Source organism: Myotis brandtii, unplaced genomic scaffold (assembly GCF_000412655.1).
Source record: "Myotis brandtii unplaced genomic scaffold, ASM41265v1 scaffold292, whole genome shotgun sequence".
Taxonomy (NCBI): Eukaryota; Metazoa; Chordata; class Mammalia; order Chiroptera; family Vespertilionidae; genus Myotis; species Myotis brandtii.
Window position 1 is genome coordinate 11,732 of NW_005361156.1, and position 7,869 is coordinate 19,600.

The following is a 7,869-nucleotide window of genomic DNA, read 5'->3' on the forward strand; positions in this document are numbered from 1 at the left end:
GGGCTATAAATGGGTCCTAACAGGAATAGACATTTAACTCCAGACTGGGCTTTGCATACCCAATGGCAGATACAAATGATGTACAAAATACTGTTCAAGGATAGGAACGGAAAGTACTGTACTTGTTTGTACCACCAGGTTACATTTCTTGGAACCAAGGAACACACTTTACAGCCAGTACTGAATGTCCCGCAATAGGCAGAGAGGTGTCCTCCTTAGTAGGAGTTTGATAGAGGATTTAAATGGGCAGTTCAAACACTGGTTATCTAAAACGGCAGGAATAAAGACATGAAGGGCTGGCTTATATGCCTTCTCCAGTGTGTGCTCACACTCAATCTGAGGGGGGCTTACTGTTCTGGGGAAGGGATGGGGGGTGCTGGTGTGACTAATGTTCTTGCCCACATTACTGTAGCTTTTTCCCCTACCTGGCAGTGGTCCCAGGACCAGGGGTACAACTGCGGGTGCTGGAAGCAGGGAGGATTGTTAAGCAAGAAACTGTGAACTACTGTTAAAGCCTTTATGCCAGAATTCCTAAGGGCCTGAGGGGATAGGTTGTGCCTTCACCCCCTCAGGCAGAGTTGGGGCTGACAGTGGATGCTGATGTGTTGCCTAGTGGTTCGGGCAGCCCATGAGTTCTGCAGCCTGTCTGAGTGAGAGTGGCCTCAGGGGAGGCACTGGCTGAACTAGCGTGGCTGCCTGCAATCTGGACCCGGACGTGGCAGAACCTAAAGACCCTTCAAAGGGTGGAAAAGTCTGGGTAATAGAAACAACAAATGGAGAGAAGGAGAAATAATAGCAGTGGACAAAGGGATGAATAATTGGGTTATGCAACAAGGGAAATCCAGCATTTTATTTATTTATTTATTTATTTATTTTATTTGTTTTATATTTTATTGATTTTTACAGAGAGGAAGGGAGAGGGATAGAGAATCAGAAACATCGATGAGAGAGAAACATGGATCAGCTGCCTCCTGCACACCCCCAACTGGGGATGTGCCTGCAACCAAGGTACATGCCCTTGACCGGAATCAAACCTGGGACCCTTCAGTCCACAGGCCGACGCTCTATCCACTGAGCCAAACCGGTTAGGGCAACATTTTATTTTTTAATACTTGAAGAGGGGCTCAGCAAGAGATGATACAGTCTGAAGGGGTGAAGCCATGCTTTTCCCGAGACCACCTATTCTGTTGGAACCTGACAGGTTTGAATGGCCGCTTGCAAACTGAATGACATCACCCTGGAAGACATTTGCATATGATAAAATGACGGCTGGATAGTTACTCATGACTGAATGAGATTCTAGTAATGGACAAGTATCTTTTTTAGAGAGAGGAAGGGGATGGGGGAGAGAATTGATCCCAGGGATCAAACCCACCTTTTGGTGTACAGTACAAAACTCAAACAGAGCCACACCAATTGGGGCTGGACCAGTATCTTTTTGTTGTTAATCCTCACCGGGGGATGTTTTTTCCATTGATTTAAGGGGGGGGGGGGCGGTGGGAGAAAGAAAAACATCAGTGTGAGAGACATATTGATTGGTTGCCTCCTGCTTGCACCCCAACTGGGGCCAGGGATCGAACTTGCAACCCAGGTAGGTGCCCTTGACTGCGACTCTTCAGTGAGTGGGCTCTAACCACTGAACAACACTAGTCAGGGCTGGACCAGTATCTTTTGACTTAAGTAATTTGCTGTGAGGGATCCGAGTTCAAAGACCAGAGGTTGGACTGTGATATGTGATTTATAAGATGTTCAGTCTTCATCCATAGTTCCTGGCTTCACTACTCCCTAAACCAGTGGTTCTCAACCTTCTGGCCCTTTAAATACAGTTCCTCATGTTGTGACCCAACCATAAAATTATTTTCGTTGCTACTTCATAACTGTAATGTTGCTACTGTTATGAATCGTAATGTAAATATCTGATATGCAGGATGGTTTTAGGCGACCCCTGTGAAAGGGTCGTTCGACCGCCAAAGGGGTCGCAACTCACAGGTTGAGAACCGCTGCAAACCCTTGGAATTTCCCAAGTGTATCTTGTTAGGTTAATGAGGTGACTTTTGGAAGCACAAAAGGATGGGGGCTGGTTGCCAGTGGAGCCAACCATGTGATTAGAGGGTTGGACTTTGTGTCCCATCCCCGTATATCAGGAGCGGGAAGAGGTTGAATCGATCACCAACTCCTAATGACTTAATCATAACTCTAAAGAAGCCTCCATAAAAACCCAGAGGGGCAGTTTGCTGGTCCTTTTGTGAGAGCTTCCAGGTCAGTGAGCATGTGGAAATGCGGGGAGAGTGGTGCGCCTGAACAGGGCCAGGCTGCCTGCCCTTTCCTGGTGCCTTGCCTTATGTGTCTCTTCTATCTGCCTCTGAGTCACATTCTTTGATAATAGACCTGTAATCTAGAAAGTAATATGTTTCTCTGAGTTCTGTGAGCCTCTAGCAAATGCGCCAATCCCAAGAAGTGGGTCATAGGAATCTGATTTGTAGCCAGCTCTGGTTAGAAACAGCTGGGCTTGCGGCTGGCTCATCGCTGAGGTATGTTGGAGGGTGGGCGTGGCCTTGTAGGACTGAGCCCTACCTGTGGAGTCATCTGTCTTCAGGTAGTGTCAGGATTTAGCTGAATGATTGGATACCCTGCTAGCATCTGAGAATTGCTTATTGTTGGGGCACCCTGCTATGTTGGAACCCCAATTCCAACCTCTAAAAAGGATAGAGAATCACTTATAATCCTGGAATGCTGAAAGCTAGAAGTTCCTCAAATTTCCGAGGGAATATGGTTTTCATATACAAATTTTGTGCTCAGAAAAACTTGAATCCAGCACAAAATGTCATTAACATAAAAAAGACAAATTGTCTCCTATGTCCCCATTTGCATAGTTCCTGTGCAGGGGCTTAGAAAGTGGATGTCCAGATTGGGGCAGGAGCCCACCAGCTCCCAGTGGAAGGTCTCCAGAGTAAATACAGAATGGATGATGGGAGACCTTGTGTGCTTGAGAATTAGGAAATTTTATTGCAAGGAGCTTGACATATTTCTTACAGCATTTGGGGTGAAATAACAAAACCTCTCTATGTAAAAGCCTGAACAACCAAACGACCAATCGACTGGTTGCTATGATGCACACTAACCACCAGGGGGCAGATGTTCAATGCAGGAACTGCCCCCTGATGGTCAGTGTGCTCCCACAGTCAACCTCCTGCGGCTGGCCAACCTCCCACGGTCCCTCCCCCAGCCTGCCCGCCCCCTGCCCCGCCCCGCCCCCCATCAGCCCCAATCGCTGGCCAGACCTAGGGACCCCACCCATGCACGAATCCGTGCACCACGCCTCTAGTAAGTATATAAAAGAAATGACAGGCCCTGGCCAGGTGGCTCGGTTAGTTAAAGCAACATCCTGTACACCAAAAGGTTGTGGAGTTGAGCCCTGGCCAGGGTGCATGTCAGTCAATGATTCTCTGACATTGATTTTTATTTTTTTAATCCTTACCCGAGTATATGTTTTTACTGACTTCAGAAATAGAGGAAGAAAGAAACATCGACCAGTTGCCTTATGTACTGTTTGGTTTTTTGTGGGTTTTTTTTTTTTTGTTATCAAACAATGTTTAATTGAAATATTTTCCTTTGTAGTTCTTAACTAGCCGGACATTCCACTGCACCACTGTTGATACCATCTATGATGTCATGAGGGTGGCGGCCATCAACATTGCAGCCCATAGACTGGGCAGTGCCCAGGATCTCTTTAATGGTTCCAGAGAGTTCTCTAGCTGAAGATCAGTGCTGCATTTGTTGGGCAATGATGACAATCTCAGCAAAAGGGGTATTTCCACTGCGCTTAATGTTTGTTTTGGCTCTTTCTGTCTCTCGGTGGTTCTTTGAGGGCTTTGATGATCAAGGCAAAGGCAGAAGGCACTACTTCAATCTGGGCCTGTCTGTTGTGAATGGTCAGTTTCACTGTAAACCTCAGACCCTTCCAATCACCAGTTGCTTTGGTGATGTCATCAACTTTTTTTTTTTAATTTCCGAGAGGAAGGGAGAGGGAGAGATAGAAACATCAATGATAAGAGACAATCATTGATTGACTGCCTCCTGCACGCCCCATGCTGGGGATTGAGCCAAAACCTGGGCATGTGCAGGAATCGAACTGCAACTTCCTAGTTCATAGGCCGACACTCAACCACTGAGCCATGCTGGCTGGGCATCACCAACCTTTTTTGGAGACAGGCCCAAGGGGCCGATCTTGGGGGCCAAGGCAGATGTGGCCCCCACTTCCCCACTGGTGCACCTCGGGTATATGACTTCGATTTCGTTGGGATCATACTTCAGCTGCATGGTGGAGGCAGCTGGTGTCGGATGAACCCGATTCGAGATGACCGAAGGAAGTTGCACCTGAGCCTCCCCCGAGCCGAAAAGGTTGATTCTTGTATGTACCCTGACCGGGGGATTGAACCTATAACCTTGGAGTATCAGGACAACACTCTAACCCAGGGGTCCTCAAACTACGGCCCGCGGGCCACATGCAAATACAAGTATTGTATTTGTTCCCATTTTGTTTTTTTTTTACTTCAAAATAAGATATGTGCAGTGTGCATAGGAATTTGTTCATAGTTTTTTTTCAAACTATAGTCCGGCCCTCCAACGGTCTGAGGGACAGTGAACTGGCCCCCTGTTTAAAAAGTTTGAGGACCCCTGCTCTAACCAGCTGAGCTACCCGGCCAGGGCAGGCTGCCAGAATTCCTTCTGAAGACTTTAGGGAAGAATCCAGTCCTTGCCTTTTCCAGCTTTTGGAGGTCTCTGCATTCTGTGCCGTGTGGCCCCTCCATCAGCAAGGTGCAGCCTCCAACCTCTGTTTCCCTTGTCACCTCTCTGATTGCCTCCTTCCAAACTGAAGTACCCTTGTGATTACATTGGGCTGTCAAATTAAGGTCAGCTAATTAGTATCTTCAGTTTCACCTGCAACTTTAATTCCCCCTTACCATGTAAAGTGAATATTCACAAGTTAGGGTGTAGTCATCTTTGAGGGAGGGCTTAGTCTACCTACACAAATGAGTAAAGGCCAAGGATGCTACTAAATACCCTACAGTGCTCAGTACAACCCACAAATGTCAGTGGTGCTAAAGTGATAGATGGGGCTTCTGACTAGGAGTGGGCAAAAGGAGCACCCCTGGGAGCTGAAATTTATCTTGATCTGGGCTGTGTACACACAGGTGTATACATATGTAACATCTTAAGATGTGCACACTTTGCCCAGACATTGTGGCTCGACCCAGGAACCAAGAGATCACCGGTTCAATTCCAGGTCAAGGCACATGCCTGGGTTGTGGACTCGATCCCCAGGAGGCGGCCAATGGATGATGTTCCTCTCATCGATGTTTCTATCACTATCCCTCTCCCTTCCCCCCTCTCTCTAAAAATCGATAAAAACATTTAAAAAAAAAAAAAGATGTATGGCCCTAACCGGTTTGGCTCAGTGGATAGAGCGTCGGCCTTTGGACTGAAGGGTCCCAGGTTCGACTCCGGTCAAGGGCATGTACCTTGGTTGTGGGCACATCCCCAGTAGGGGGTGTGCAGGAGGCAGCTGATTGATGTTTCTCTCTCATCAATGTTTCTAACTCTCTATCCCTCTCCCTTCCTCTCTGTAAAAAATCAATAAAATATATTTAAAAAATAAAAAAAGATGCATGCACTTAAAGACCTTTAAAAAGACCACCAATTTTAACAATAACAGGTAAGTTTGTGGTTTTAAAATGAGGTAAATACTAGAAGAAACAGCTTCAGGAGTTGGAAGCAATTGCCCCCGGAAAGCAGGACTGGCATGTGGACATCTTTATTTTTCCCCTTATATTAGAATTTGATGTATGATATATAATTTTAAAAATGACCAAATGGAGCCCTGGCCAGTATGGCTCAGTTGGGCATCGTCCCATGCACCAGGAGGTTGCTGTTTCGATTCCTGGTCAAGGGCACATGCCCGAGTTTTGGGCTCAATCTCCAGTGTGTGTGTGTGTGTGTGTGTGTGTGTGTTTGTGTGCGCGCGCGCGCGCGTGCACGGGGGGTGGGGTGGGGGGAGGCGGACATGCAGGAGGCAGCCAATCGATGTTGGGCTTTCACATAGATGTTTCCCTTCCTCTGAAATGAATAAACTATTCTTTTTTTAAAAAAAAATGACAACATGGAGAGATTTGCTCATTCACTATGTCATTATGATGGAATTCGTGTTGGAAACCAGGCTCTGTGCCTGGGGTTGGGGCCATGCGTGCAAAGCAGATTTGGTCCCAGCCAGTGGGGGGCTTGGTGTGGTGTTGGGGGAAAGTGGTACGCAGAGAGTCAGTCGCTGTCTAGGAGGGGTTGTTGTGTGGATGCAAGGAGGTGATTCTCCAGGAAGGAGCGTTCCCATGAGCTAGTAGGCTCTTCACCTCCTACCACGGAGGTTTGGCTCCAGGCCTCCAGTGGTGCGAGGGATGGCAGCGGCTTTGTCACTGAGCCCCCGCTATGCACTCCCCATTGGGAGCCCCCAGGGTTCATCAAGCTGTTCCACCCTTTATTCCCCTGATCCAGCTCTGGGCTCCCTCTCCCGCATGCCTTCTGCAAACTTGGTGTATAGGGATGACACAGACCTGCCCAGCCAGGGCCCAAGAAATGGTCTTGGGGGGATCATGACTACAGAGGAGGTTGGAGGTTGCCAGGGCTGGGGTATGAGGAGGGTCTGACTATTATGGGAGACTTGGGGAACCACTAGCCACTTAGGGAGGGCTTGACGTGGCCAAACTTGTGGTTTCAAGCATCTATTCTGCTGCAGCTAGGAAATGGGTTTGTGGGGAGAAGCTAGGAGTGGAAGGGCAAAGTGTTTGGGAACAGATTTGAGAGCTGGTTACGTAAAAATAAAAGACAGCCCCTGGGGAGGAGAGACACAGAGGGGTCCTAAATGGTGCTGAGGGCCCCCCACCAATCAGCTCTACTTGACCCAACCTGGGCTCTGCCAGCCTCCCTGTTTTTGCTCTGCTGGTGCCCCAACAAAACGAGCTCTGGGCCTGGCCGGTGTGGCTCAGTGGTTGGCCGTCTACCTATGAACGGTTAGATTCCCAGTCAGGGCACATGCCGGGTTGCATGGGCTGGATCCCCAGTGTGGGGCGTGCAGGAGGCAGCCGATCAATGATTCTCTCACATCATGGATGTTTCTGTGTCTCTACCTCTCTGAAATCAATAAAAATATGTATTTTTAAAAAGAACTCTGGCTAAGGGGCATTTCTTTTCCCCTATGCCCTGGCATTTACTCTTTGGAGGGGAAAAGGGCACCCTTAGGGGAGCACCAACATACGTTCTATCTAAAGGCCTGCTCAGCCCTGGCTGGTTTGGCTCAGTGGATAGTGTATCGGCCTGCGGGCTGAAGGGTCCTGGGTTGGATTCTGGTCAAGGGCACATGCCTGGGTTTCTGGCTGGATCCCCAGTAGGGGGCATGCAGGAAGCAGCACTTGGTGATTCTCATTGATGTTTCCACCTCTCCCTCTCCCTTTCTCTCTGAAATCAATAAAAATATATTTAAAAAATAAATAAAAGGCCTGCTCAGCGAGGGTGCTCCAGTAACCCACATCCAGACGCAGCAACCTGAGCTCCTTTTCTCCCTGCATCCCTCCTCCCCGCTCTTGGGAACCCAGCGAGTCCCGCGGGGTGAGCAGGAGAGGGGCCCGTGAGCAGTTACAGTTGGACCCACCAGAGATCAACTCTCGGCCGGTAGCTTTCTGCGCTCAGGCTCCCAGGTACCCCAATCCACCTCACACCCAGATCCAGCTGAGCCAGCTCCCTGCCTTGTATGGAGCCGCCACTCGAATTGCCGCTGCCCGCAGGCGCCTGGTGTAAAGCACGCGGCTAGTCCGGGCTGCC

The 7,869-nt window shown here is 48.7% G+C and overlaps 1 pseudogene; it reads right to left on the reverse strand.

Annotated features, from left to right (window-relative positions):
- Positions 1–3,582: 3,582 nt before the first annotated feature.
- Positions 3,583–4,448, reverse strand: LOC106726611 (annotated as a pseudogene).
- Positions 4,449–7,869: the final 3,421 nt, after the last annotated feature.